This window comes from Aethalodelphis obliquidens, unplaced genomic scaffold (assembly GCF_003676395.1).
Source record: "Aethalodelphis obliquidens isolate GAN/ISIS:26980383/991018 unplaced genomic scaffold, ASM367639v1 scaffold1, whole genome shotgun sequence".
Lineage (NCBI taxonomy): Eukaryota > Metazoa > Chordata > Mammalia > Artiodactyla > Delphinidae > Aethalodelphis > Aethalodelphis obliquidens.
The window spans coordinates 107,522,121-107,536,028 of NW_020837945.1; the positions used below are offsets into that span (position 1 = coordinate 107,522,121).

Consider the following 13,908-nt stretch of genomic DNA (forward strand, 5'->3'; position numbering starts at 1 on the left):
CCCTTGGATCCTAGAGTAAGAAAAGATTTTGGCTGAAATGTATTTACCTCAAGTGGGTCTTAAATATGGTGTTGGTGGGAGAAGACTGGAAAAAGCTACTAGAGAATATGTCACAGCAACTAAAAGTAGAGAATTTCATCAGCATGAATGGTGAATTAATTCAAAGCTCAGAGGTAGGTTGGTTTACAGCTTGACATGAACATGCCTTGATAAATGTAAACTTAAGATTCATATTTTCATAAAGTGACAGAATATTCGCTTTGCAGACCATTTCCAAGGTTTAAAAATATTTCTCATTTATAATCTTTTTCTTGAAACTTTTTTTCTCCACCTCTGATGAGGCAACAAGGTACGTATGTCTAGGAAAAGTGAAGGCTTACTAGAAAATGATACAGATAAAATATGAATAGGATGAATTCTAAAACGCTTATGCCAAATCACCAGCTATTCTGTTTAGCCAAGATTTGTATTTGTAAACTGCCCAATCATCTGCTGGACTGTTCTTATCTTCACAGGATCCATGACAGCCAAGTGTGCTCTTTCATCCCCTTCATTTTGGACCTGTTGAGTAATTCACACAGCACATAATCAAAGTGCTTTCTGATGTAACTGGTTTTGGTCTATATGAAATGATTCCTTCAGAGAAGTCCCACATTTTTTCCAGGCCATTCATTCAGTTTATTCATTTATTGGGTGTATATGTACCAGGTACTAGTTATGCAATGATGACTAAGATAATTCCTACTTTCTGTCAATTGTTTGTGAACTGACGACCCAGATCACCTGGGAAAGTTGGCTGCAGATTCCCCAGCCCCACCCTAGACCTCCTGAATCAAAATCTCAGAGGGCAGAGGATTCTGCACTTTGAAGATGTTCTAGGCACTGCTGCTTTAAGAGTTCAGAGTTTAAAACACTCTGGGGTTGGGGAGGTGGACTTGGAGCAGGGGTAGGTAAGTGCTGGGAGGGAAAGGAGATGTGGAGGGTATGGCCAAACAGGAAAACAAATAAATGCACTATAGTGTGGTAAGTGCTATAATAGAGTTACACCTGCAAAGTGCTAAGAATACATAGTGAGGAAGAGTTAAGCCTGACTATAAATTGTCAGAGGAGAGAATTACCAAGATTTCTTGAAGTATCTAGAATCATTATTCCTTAGAATGTTAAGCAACTCAATTGTTTCTTCTTGAAGTACTCCTAAATTTAATAAGAAAAAGTTTACTTTTTAAATAAGTGAATTCCCAAGTAATTAAAGATGATCTTGAAAATTGTATGCAGAGATCATCTGAGTTAACAGCATTTCTACTGTGTAAATTTATCCTAAGGATATAATTAGGGTTATGCACAGGTTTGATTACAAAGCTATTCCCTGCAGCAGATAAATTGTGTCCAACTGCTCATTTTCATCAAGTCCCAGAATCTGTTCTCCATGGACAACTTCCCTGTCCCTACTTTTTATATTGTCTTAAAACATTCTGGACCATAAATAGTTCCCAGTCTTGCTGTTCAGGCTCTGTAAAACCAGTACTCTATCCCTACAGTAAACACTGTTTCCAGTGACAAAAACAGAATTTAGGAATTTAATTCATCAGTAGCCCTGGCCAGCCACACTGGGCAAGATCATGTACAGAGCATAAATTTTAATGCTAATGTCCAAACTCAATATGATGATTTTGGCAGATTGGACATCCTAGCCATTCACTGAAAAGAGATAGCTCTGAAGTGCACTTGCCTTTCACCTCTGACTCCTCTACAGGCATATAGCTCCTAGACCATAGGTTTGCAACTTGGCTGTGATAATCACTTGAGCCACTGACTATATATATGTGTACACACACACACACCCTATATGTATACATCCGTTTCTAGTCTCTACACAAGACCAGTCAAACCAGAATCTCTCAGGTGGGGCTGGTACGTTGAATATAGACTGTCTTATTTATCTTTTCCTCTCTGGTTCCCAGGAGAGCACTTGACATTATCGGGTACTTAATGTCCTATTCACTCAACCCATTTACTGAGTATTTATGTTCTAGACATTTCTAAGTGCTAGGGATACTAGAGAATAGAACAAATGGTTAACTCTTATCAAATATTCTAATGGGAGGAGACAGACAGGTGATATCAGGTAGTGGTGAAAGCTGTAAAAATAAGACATGTTAAGGGTGGACAACCACATAATATATCACACAAGGACACATTGAGAGTAATTATTCACAATTATGTTAAGACGATGCCAATAAAACCAGGACTGTCCTGGATAAATCGAGATGTATAGTCACTCTGGGTAAGATGGTGCTTTTTAAAAATGATGTGCTGTTCAGGAAAGGCATTTCCTAAAGGGAAACATTTAAGCAGAAGTCTGAGGAAGATAAAGGAGCTAGCCATGAGGATATCAGGGGAAGAACATTCCAGGTAGATGGAATAGCATCTGAAGTAGAGGCAAGCTTGGCATATTAGAAAAAAAATCAGAGAGGCCAGTTTGATTGGAGTGGAATGAATGAAAGGAAGTTCTGCTGAAGAGGTCAAAGGGGTGGCCAGAGACCAGATCTCATATCTTTTAGGCCCATGGTAAGGAGTTTGTACTCCAACTTGAGACAGAAATCTATATAATTTACATTTTAAAAGGATTACTCTGGCTACTGGGTGTAGTAGAGCCTTGTAGGATGGCAGTAGTAAAAGCAGGAAGATCATTTATTGGTGTAGGCAAGAGATTATGGTAGCTTGGACCAGTGTACTAACCGTGGCAGTGGCGAGATGTGATTAGATTCTGGAAGCATGATAAGGGTAGAACTGAGAGGATTTGCTGTTGAATTGGACACAGTTTATGAGGGAAACTGAAGAACCAGGGATGATCCCTCAGTTTTCAGCTTAGCAATTAGGAAAATGGAATTGTCATTTATTGAGATGGGTGAAGATTGTGGAAGGCAGGCTTTTGGGAGCAAAGGGAAACAAGAGTGTAGTTTTGGACACATTAAGAGGAGATGGTTAGGGGCTTCCCCGGTGGTCCAGTGGTAAAGAATCCGCCTTCCAAGGCAGGGGACACAGGTTCGATCCCTGGTCAGGGAACTAAGATCCCACATGCCATGGGGCAACTAAGCCCATGCGCCACAACTACTGAGCTCACATGCCTCAATGAGAGAGCCCGTGCACCACAACTACACAGCCCACACGCCCTGGAGCCTGTGCGCCACAACTAGAAAGAGAAAACCCGTACACCACAACTAAAGCGAAGCCTGCATGCCACAACGAAAGATCCGATGGGCCTCAGCAAAGATCCCATGTACCGCAACTAAGACCCAACGCAGCAAAAACAAAGAGGAGATGGTTAGTAGATAAGAAGACTAGAGTTTAGGAGAAAAGTTGGGACTGTTTGCTATCATATCTAAGAATTTCCCCATTTCTAAACCTACATGGTGAATACATTGGTTCCTCCATTTGACATAAAGGTTAATTAGGAGGGCCTAAATATGTGTCTTTTATTTTATTTTATGTTTTTTAAACTTAGGGACCCTGGTGGGACTAGGGCTAGCTTTTATTTTACTTTTTTAAATATTTACTTATTTATTTGGCTGCGCTGGGTCTTAGTTGCAGCACACGGGATCTTCATTGTGGCATGCGGGATCTAGTTTCCTGACCAGGGATTGAACCTGGGCCCCCTGCCTTGGGAGCACGGAGTCTTAACCACTGGACCACCAGGGAAGTCCCTAAACGTGTGTCTTTTAAAAAGAGTACTGGGCTGCATTCTTCATTTGTAGATGAGGGAGATTTATTTTCACAAAGCCTGAAAGTGAGGTGTTGCCCAGTGGTGTCCACTCATTTCATATTTCTCCAGCTGAGGCAAGCTGTAATCCCTGTAAATCTAAGCTAATTTACAGTTCCTATTACCTAACTTGGTCAATGAAGACCCCATTTGGGGAAGCTGAGTAAGAAATTAGAGTCTAAAGAAACAGTTGACACTTGTGTGTTCTATGAGTTTACAGAAAGAAAAATCTCCAAGTCAAGCATATTACAGTATGAAAATTAACAATTGGTACAGGTGCATACAAGTTTCTAGCAATGTAAGCCTAAGTCTGGTTTTAAAACAGAAATCTATAGTATCAATTAGAGTTCCCATTATTTATTGACTTCTTGCCTACAAAACAGCTGTCTTTTATTTTCAAATGCAAAACAGATGGAAATTTACTCTGTCAGGGAAATCTATATTAAACAAAATATTTGCAACATTATTTGCCGTATTATTTTGACTTCATCACCTGCCTGAGACTCTGACTTTTTTCACTTTCTGAAGACTTAACTAAATTGGAAATCAAGGATCTGAACTGGCTTTTTCTCGATGATTATTGAAACCTAGGAAAACTCTTGGTTTCAAAGTTTTGTAAAGTCATCAAAAAAACAGTGTGTCTTTGGTTAAAAATAATGTCCTATAGACATGAAATCAGTGTGACCATAAGAGAAATGGAAACCGAAACTGTTTTTTTATCAGACTTCAAAGTTAAAAGCCAGGAAATTTTAGCTGCATCAACGAAACCCTACATGAGGACCTGTTGGTAAAAATAAGTGGGCTAATTGCATAGATAAGTGACCCAGAAAAGGACTTGTTGATTGACAATTATTTTTATTCATTCTTCTATCTTATTGAATGCCTGCCACAAACAGTTGCTGAGTGTGCAATGGTGAGCAGAACAGACATGATCCCTGCCTTCATATAGGATATGGAAGATGACAGGTTTTACTTGAATCGTCACTCAGAACGACCTAAACTTACAAACCTCACTAAGTTCTTTGCAGAAGAGCATGGTGCCATCACTGAGACCTGCCTAGGCTGGGAGAGCCAGGGAAAGCTTCCTTGGTGAAGAAACATTTGACTGAGCTCTGATGATTAAGTAAGCATTAACTAGCTCAGAGGGAGATGGGTGGGAGAAACGAACAGCGGTCAGGAGATGGGAACGGCAAGTGCAAAGCCAGAATTGTGAAGGTGTGGCATGCAAAAAAGAGTGAGTGGGTTTGGAAAGCAGAAAGTGAGAGGGAGAATGGCTGGAGATGATTTGGGGATGTAGACGTTCAGGCCTAATTAACAATTCTGCAGAAAGATAGGCAGTCACTGAAGTGTTTAAATTAGAAAGATGATGTGACCATACTTTATTTTTAAAAGTCAACTCTGGGGTCAGGAGAACTTCCACTTCTAGTAATGGATTAGGTAATTCAGGCTAGCACCTTACCCAGAAAACCCACAAAAGCTGGGAAAAAAATACTTTAAAAATTACTCCAAGAGCTAACACAAAGATTTAAGGTAATAAGACCTGAGAGAAGAAAACTCAGAGGTGAGCAGAACATTTCAAGCCACTTTTTCCAAAGAGGTGGCTAAGAAGCTGAACAGAACTTTTGACAGACTAGCAGGGATAGGGGTATAAAAACTGAAGTTCAGGGAAGGTCAAAGGGAGTGACGCCAGGTTTTGGGTTGGGACCCAAAGAACTGCATTGGGAGTGAGGGTAAACCAGAAATAGACCAGCCCTCCCAGCTTCAAATCCTCTCAGGTTCTCCAATTGGATTAAAATGATCTAGGATTGCTAGTGTCCTTAACCTCTTGCCAGAAGCAAACATAAATCCTCCTTGGAGAAAGATGTTATTGTAGGCCTCCAACTATTTGTACAATTATCCAAATGCAATATCTGGCACTCAATTAAAAGCAACCAAATAAGCATTCCAAACGAATGGGATATGTCAAAAGACACAGAAGCCAGATTAAAGGTCCTCCTACTAGCCAAAACAGGGCAATCTGAAAGATAAAAATAACGATGGCAATTCATTATAGCATACTGAATGAAAAAGGATCCATGAGTCAATTAAAATACTCAAAAAAAAGGCAGGGGGTGGGGGTAGGGTGCAAGAGAGGAAGGAAAGCTCTTCTTTACAGAAAAATGTCAGGTAATAAATGTAGATGGATTGATGGGATTAGAAAATCTTCATTTTGTAACCACCAAAATAATAACTGAGAAGGGAAGGGTTATCAATGGATGTTAACACTACTGGGCGAAAGGCTGGAAAATATTCACATAGTCTCTAAGTACCTCCTTATACAGTACTCATTAATAATTAAAGGAAAGAGGTAATCTGACAAAGAAATCTCACACACCACCTTAACCCAATGATAAAACTTAAATGACTACGAACAGACATTATATACCTTGTGATACGATGAACAAAAGAGGACAAACCATCATCTATGTAGTATTCTTGTCAAATGTATACATCTGTTGATGTATACAGGAGAATGAGACCTTAAGATATCATAACTTTGTTTTCTCTGAATTCAAGTTTATAAACTAGTTCATGAGACAAGCCATCCATGAAAATTATATTACAAGAATTACTTTGTTTGCCAAGAGTAAAACAACAATATTACAAAGATTTTCTTCAAATGCCCACCTGGTCATCCAAGACTCTAGCCCTCCTATATGAACTTATCAGTAGAAAGAGATACCACTGAAAGCAGTGCTTTAATGAAGACAGAGTTTGATATGGAAATCTCTAACTTGCCTGCTGAGCTATAAGGCAATTTAATTCAACAAAAAATTAGAGACTCTATTATGCCCTGGGAACTGGCTGAGCACTGGGCATATATCTCCACAGAACTTTGCTAAAAGGCAAATCTTCCCCTGGGAGATGTGCCTTTTTAAACTGCTGGTAGTCAGTTCACTTTGAATATGAGGGTTTTAAGTCTTTTCTTGAGAGCAGATTTTGATTGGGATAGAGAATGTGCAGGCATTTGAGCACCCAAGGGGTGAAAAGAGAGACTCTCCTAGAAACAACAGAATGAAGGGAATGGATGATGGAATTTCAGTCAGTCATAAGAATGTGTGGCAGGGTTGAGGGAGTTACTTAGAGTAGATTGGTTTTGTTTTTTTTTCAGAGAAGAGGATTGGTTGGTTACTTGGTTAAGGAGAGAGAAAGGAATAAAAAGGAGAGAAGGACATTACAGAAATTTCACCATACCTTACCATAGCTACCTGGGCACTGATTGGGAAATGGGAGGAGGGCAGGTGAAGGAAACAAGTTCTAGAACATAAATATCTAGATCTAAGCATGAGAGAACAATCACACAAATCCAAGTAGTGGGACACTCTACAGAACTCATTAAAGAATATGAATGTCAGGAGAAGAAAACAAAAAAAAAGCAGCAGAACTATTCTACGTTAAAGGCAACTAAAGGCTATGTTTGGCCTTTATGTAGCCATTGGATTTTAAAAAATGCTACAAAGGATATTATTCAGACAGTTGGGAAAATTTGAATACATAATGAATATTACATATGGTATCAATGTTAAAGTTCTTGAGAGTGGTAAGAGAGGTATTGTGATTACCTAGAAGAATGCCCCTGTTCTTAAGAGATAGAGATACATGTTGAAATATTTAGGGGATGAAGCATTATGATATCTGCAGAGTACTTTCAAATGGCTCAGGCAAAAAAAATATATATATATGTATACATATATGCAGTCCTCACTTTGCATGGTAGTACAGGACTCAGAAATGACTGTGTAAAGTGAAACTGTGCAAACTTATTTTTAATAATCAATGGGGAAAATTACCACTGTTGCATGACTTTTAAACAGTTTTGTCAAAACACTATGAACTCTTATGGTCAGTTATAAATGTAGGAAAATGAAATACTAGTAAAACTAATTTTTATTTAGTATACTGTAATTTAAACCATTAGAAACACTGAGGATTAAAATATTTTCTTTGTAAAACACTGAGAGTAGTTTGAACAGTTCTTCTGATCATATAACTAACTATATAGAATCTTCTCTGTGCCTTTGCAAATTGTCATACTCCTTTCTAAGTTTGGATCAGCTTGCATCCTTTTATCATTTGCACTTACAATGCTGTGAAATATCTCCAGAAGCTCTTTTAATGTGAAGTTTTTGCTAATGTCACTTCTCCCGGGACATCTTCATCCTTTTCATCACAACCACTTTCCTCATTAATCTTGATAGGTTTGCCTTCACTAAGCTCCTCTGGCTGCATATCTAGAGTGTTTCTAATGGTGGCAGTGTCAATATTCCCAGTTCTGTCTTCTACAACTCCATTTATGTTTGATTGGAATTTCACTTTTAGCATTATCACTTTTAATTTCTTTCCTGCACTTTCATCTTTTTTGATCAGTATCCATTTTTATAAAATGTCATGTGAGTTTATCACTGAGACACAAGGAGGCAACACAATTGCATGCTTTGCTGTCTGCATGAACTGAGTAACAGATGTGCAGTGACCAATCTGATGGATTTTTGAAAGAAGTGTCATGATTGGTCACTGTCACCGATCATCATGGGCATCTGTTCATTATGTAGCTATTTGAAGCTCTGGCAGGGAAGTCTTTACGCAATTACAGTTAGTATACCATGGTAACTGAAATTTGAATCATGTCATTGTGTAACTGCCTCTGTGTGTGTGTGTGTGTGTGTGTGTGTGTGTGTATACACCTATTTATGTGTGTGAATCTCAGTAAAGTATATATAGGGGTCCACTGCACTATTCTTGCAGCTTTTCTGTAAATTTTGAATTTATCATAATAAAAGTTAGAGCAGGATGGGGGGAATAAGCAGTTCATGGAGGAGACAAGACAATGAAATGGAAAATCTGGAGAAACAACAGACAACAAAAACAGACCAACAGGGAATCCAGAGAATAGAAAAGGCTGTGGAACCAAACTCCTTGGGTTTGAATCCCACTTTACTCATCAGCTGTGTGATCTTGGGCAAGTTATGTAATCTCTCTGAATCTGTTTCCTCTTTAAAAAATGGAGATAAAAATACTACCTACTTCAGAGGGTAATATGATGACTAAATGATTTGCATATATGAAGTACTTAGCATAATAGTGATGCACAGTACTTTATAAAGTGTAAGCCGTTACAGGTTTGTTAATCTAGGGGAGACTTTAGTATATTTAGACACCGATAGGAATCCAGATGGAAGAAGGGATAATTAATGGTGTATGGTTCCTAAGAAGGTGAGAGGGAATGAGATCCAAAGAAGAAACAGAGGCATTGGTCTTGGACCAAAGGGGGAATATCTCTATTTTAACAGGAGGGAAAGAGAATAGGACGGGTGCAGTTGAAGGTTGGGTGGCAAATTTGCTAGGGAGAAGGTGTTACAGTATAATGACTCCTGTGTTCTCCAAGAAATATAACAGAATTGTTGGCAGTAAGGGCCTAGAGCTAGTGACCTTAAAATTATAGTCATACCAACTTGCCCTTTTGTGTTTCTAAAGTGTGGTGCACAGCTGCCTGGGTGCAGGCATGGAGGCTGTAGGCTGTTGAGTTCATCCAGGATGGAGGTTTTTCCAGATTGATATGAGGAAAAGATAAGGAGACAAGGAAATTTATGGCATTGGCAAGAGGATTACCGAGAGTAGGAACCATGAAATCTAACCTGTGATGCAGGGAGGCGGGAGAAGGCTAGTGGTGAAAGTAAATGGGACCACGAATTAGGGAAGGGTTCCCTTAAGGTCAAGGAATGGTCCTAGTGAAAATTGTTCAACAAATGAACTAGCCATTTCCTAAATTAGGGAGCAGTGTGTGTGTAAACAGGATGTTCAGTTGGGGCTCTTTCTGTTTTAGTTTTGGCCTAAAGACTGAGAAGAAAACAATAGGTGCTATAATGAGGGGCTATACCACCAATGCAGAACTTGTAAAGAGGGGTCAAACTGGTTTTGTGACCTTTAATCCACCCAACTGGAGTTTGTATAAGCACAAGAGCTGAAAAATTGAGAGAAGTTTTCTTTGGAGAATTGTTGGAATACCTTGGCTTTTTCTTTCCGTGCCCACACCCCCGCCAGGTGAAGGGAATGGTTCTCCTCTCTTCTTAAACCAAGTGAGAGAGATACTTTAAGGAAGCAACCTGAAGAACTTCAAATGTGCCTCCTTAAGTTTGAAAAGTGTAAGGACTGGTAAGAGAAGCTCTGACCAAAGGGGAGAGGGGGGAGTGGTAAGGCTGCATTGGGAGCACCTCTCCCAGCGGTGGGGTAGGGGTGGGTATTTCTCCTAGACCACGTGGGGGCCTGTGGGAAGAGGCAGTCTGGAGCTATCTCAGATTTCAAGATGGGCTGGAAGGAGCTGCCACCAGATAGATGGCCAGGGGCTGAGGAAGGAATTGTAGGAAGCCAGTAGGAGGCAAGAGACATTGCTTCCGCACATTAATGAGATAATGCCGACAAGGTCCAGGGTGTGGCTGTGGGACAGGCTGGCTCTGAAGGAGTGAGTAGAAGGTCACTGAGGGTGAAGAGGTCAAGAAATGAAAGGTCTGGTGCTGGCAGAGTCATCTTTGTGACTCTGATGATAACGTACCCACGATGTTGGCAAAGGTTGGGGTAAAGACTGCAAGCCATATGTCCAAGGCCAGTGGTTCTCAAACTTGAGGGAGCCTTAGAAGATACAGAGACAGGCTGGTTGAAGTAGGATAGGGCCTGGACTTCTGTGTATTTTTACCGAGTTCCCAGGTGATCTGGAATATCCAGAAGAGTTTGAGAACCACTGCCCAGTATTTAGTGCAAAGAACAGAAGACTGTTCAGTATATAATAATATCTACCAGAAGAAAGGAAGAGAGGGTAGTTTAGCCAAATAGCAGGGCCCCCTGGAAGCAATTTTTTGTTAGAAGAGGGTAGGGAAGTAGTGGTCTGGAAACAGTAATGGGGACAACTAGCCTTCCAACTCATTATCCATAACTATCACTTTTCTTTCCCCCTTTCCTCCCTCCCATCCCTTCCTTGATGTGAACATGAGTGTTGTGGGCTGAATTGTGTCTCCTCAAAAAAAAAAAAAAAATAGGTTGAAGTCCTTATCCCTAGTACTTTAGGCTGTGAACTTAATTGGAAATAGGGTCACAAAAATTTGGAAATGGACATAATTAGTTAAGATGAGGTCATACTGGAGTAGGGTGGGCCCTAATCCAACATAATTAGTGTTCTTGAGAGACGGCAGCCACATGCAGACACAGAATGCCACATGATGATGAAGGCAGAGACTAATTATGCAGCTGTAAACCAACAAACACCAAAGGTCACTGGCCAACCACAAGAAGCTAGAAAGAAGCAAAGAAGACTTCTTCTGCAGGTTTCAGAAGAAGGCATGGCCCTGCCAACACCTTGATTTGGGGCTCCTAGCCTTCAGAACTGGGAGACAATACATCTCTGTTGTTCTAAGCCACCCCTTTGTGGTACTTTGTTGTGGCCACCCTAGGACACTAATACAATAACGAATACAATGAGATAGTCCATACATCATCTCTATTACGTTCTACCCATGTTGTGTCCCTGTCCCCTTTGCACTGAACTTACAGTCTCTCTCAGGACACTGAGGACCCACATGTAAGTCAATGGATGTCCTATGAACAAGGAAAAGTTCACTGCTCGACATGCTTAAGCTGAAATACAATACACTTTGTGCTCTTGGTGGAGCAGTCAGCCTCCACACTGGCTTCTGCACTTGTTATTGACAAATGACTCAGTTCATATAAGATGGGTGGCTTATTTGAGTAGGTGTATGTTAAAGTTATTTTGAAAAAAGGAAAAGGAGTCTGTAAAATATACCTGCATGCAACTCTCACAAGAAAGTGTTCCCATGAGGAATCTTAAAACAGTCTAAACCAAAGTGCTGAGAAAAGTTCTCAGTAATCATATACAATGGGTTCCACTTCCAAAAGTCCTCCCACCTCCTCTGATTTTCATAGCTATTTTCTCCTTCCCAACACTGAAAGAAAGTCTTGGGCCATGGAGTGGCTCAAGAGACCACACTAACTGACCCAAGAAAGATGAAGTTCTTGATTTATTTAGCAAAGGCTACAGAAACCAAGCAGAAGTAAGGTACCACTCAGAGCAGGAACAGAGAGAGACAGCATATCTCATTCAGCTTTCTCCAACCTGCCACGGTCATGCCTCTGAAATGTCAGATCAAGACATATCTTGTGGCCCAGAAATGCTACTTCTAGAAATTTCGCTTACAGAAAAAAACTGTAGGGCCACGGAAAGGGCTAAGGTGGCTTGTAGATTCTAGAGAGAGGATGGAGTCAGTAGCTACTAGCTGAGGTGAGTAGTTCAAGCCTCATGTCTGGAAGAGAGGTTAGATGCTAAATCTCTTTTACATCAGGACCTTGAGCAGGGACAGTACAAGGGGACCTGGTATGTTAAAAGGGCATCTGGGCCAGAGATGCCTGTCCCAGCTTTGGCTGCACATACATGGTTCCAAAGTTCTCAATTCATAATCCAGCCTCCTGTAAGATATTATCACTCAGATGTTCTGTAGCAACCTGAAGCTCACCGTACCTAAAAACTTAGTTTATTTCAGCCCCATCTCCCTTTCCCAGATCTGTCTCTTTTTTTTTGAATTTCCTTTTTATATGCTATCCTAATCTCCCCAAAGACTTATCTGCTTGTACTGTCTTAAATTGCTCACCTCTGTCATGCTCTCCAAACTACCTGGTTAAGGCCTCCAGTGACCTTGGTGTTGTCCAATCTAATGGTCACTTTATTATCCTCACGCTCACTTCTCAGTAGCCTTCAAGCTGCACACTTCTCAGTTGACCATTCTCTTCTCTTGACCTCTGGTACATTACACATCCCAGTTTCCTTCCTATTTCCTTTCCCCGTTCCTTCTCTATCTTCTTACACTATCCTCTTCAATCTCTGAAATATGGAGTCCCGCTAACATATCTTTAAATACTATTTTAATTAAATAAATATACATTGTATATAAATATTATATACGCTGATCAACCATATATCCAGTAGGCTCCAGATTGTAAACATAATTACTAACTTGCCATCTCTCTCTCAATCTCTCTCAGGCATCTCAAACACAACATAGCCCCAGTCAAACTCTTGATTCTCTTTCAAAGTCTCCCAGCTCTACCTGTCCTCCCCCAGTCTTCCCAACTCAGACAGTGGTATATTCAGTTTCATGCAACTGTGCAAGCCAGAAACCTCTGCATTTCCCTCATCTCCTACATCTAACTCATCTGTAAGCCCTATGGTTCTACCTTCACAAAAAATCTTAAATGTATTTCTCTTTACTCCTCTTCTACCACTTTGGTCTAAGCCAACACCTGGCCTCTGTGCTGATTTCTCTGATACACCTCTTGTCACCCTCACCCCAACCCCAATCTCTTCACCCAAACAGTCAGAAAGTAAAATTTTAAGAACTTCATACCGTGGCCTACCAGGCCATGCATGATGTGGCTTTCGCTAGCCTCTTCAAGCTCATCTCATTCCTTTGCCCACAGAGCTTAAACCTCTTGTCCTTTCAGTTCCTGGGACCAGCCCAGCTCTTTCCCAGTTTCAGTTTTGCATAAACTGTTCCCTTTTCCTTGAACACTTTCAGCCTACTCCTTTTATGTTTATTCCCTTTGCCTAATTACACTTGACATTAGGTACCGTAGTTGACACATAGTAGTCTTTGAATCAGTATTTGCCGAATGAGGGCAACAAGTGGATCTGACTAGAAAATTCTACCAACAATCCATTGGTCAATGAGTAGGACAAGGGGAAACCACTTACTCTATGCCAGAAAATGCCTGCTAGAAAAACAGGATGAAGTTCATAAGGATATCTAAGACTGGTGCTTCTTTTCCTTAAGGATTCTATAATCTCATTGGACACATAAGAAAGTAACCAAAATACTGAAAGAACAATATTTAGCTAGCATAAGACACTTTAAATTCTTTCAGAAAAATGTAAGGTATAAATCACAAATTAATAATACTCACTAAAGCAGCAGTATAGAAAGGTGACTAATTGCCAAGTGATTAGTATAGATTTGTGGTTCCCAACGTTTTCATCACCTCATATTTGTTTCATTATGCTTTTCCCTCATTAATTTTTTAAAAAATATGTCTAGTAAACAAACTATATT

At 40.1% G+C, this 13,908-nt stretch overlaps 1 long non-coding RNA gene across 1 annotated transcript in view; it reads right to left on the minus strand.

Moving 5' to 3' along the window:
• Positions 1-19: 19 nt before the first annotated feature.
• The window catches only part of LOC113623862 (uncharacterized), a 62,330-nt gene continuing 48,441 nt past the window's right edge, over positions 20-13,908 (minus strand). Inside the window, exon 3 of the long non-coding RNA XR_003434099.1 lies at positions 20-561. This is a non-coding gene — a long non-coding RNA (uncharacterized LOC113623862). The remainder of the gene's footprint in view (positions 562-13,908) is intronic.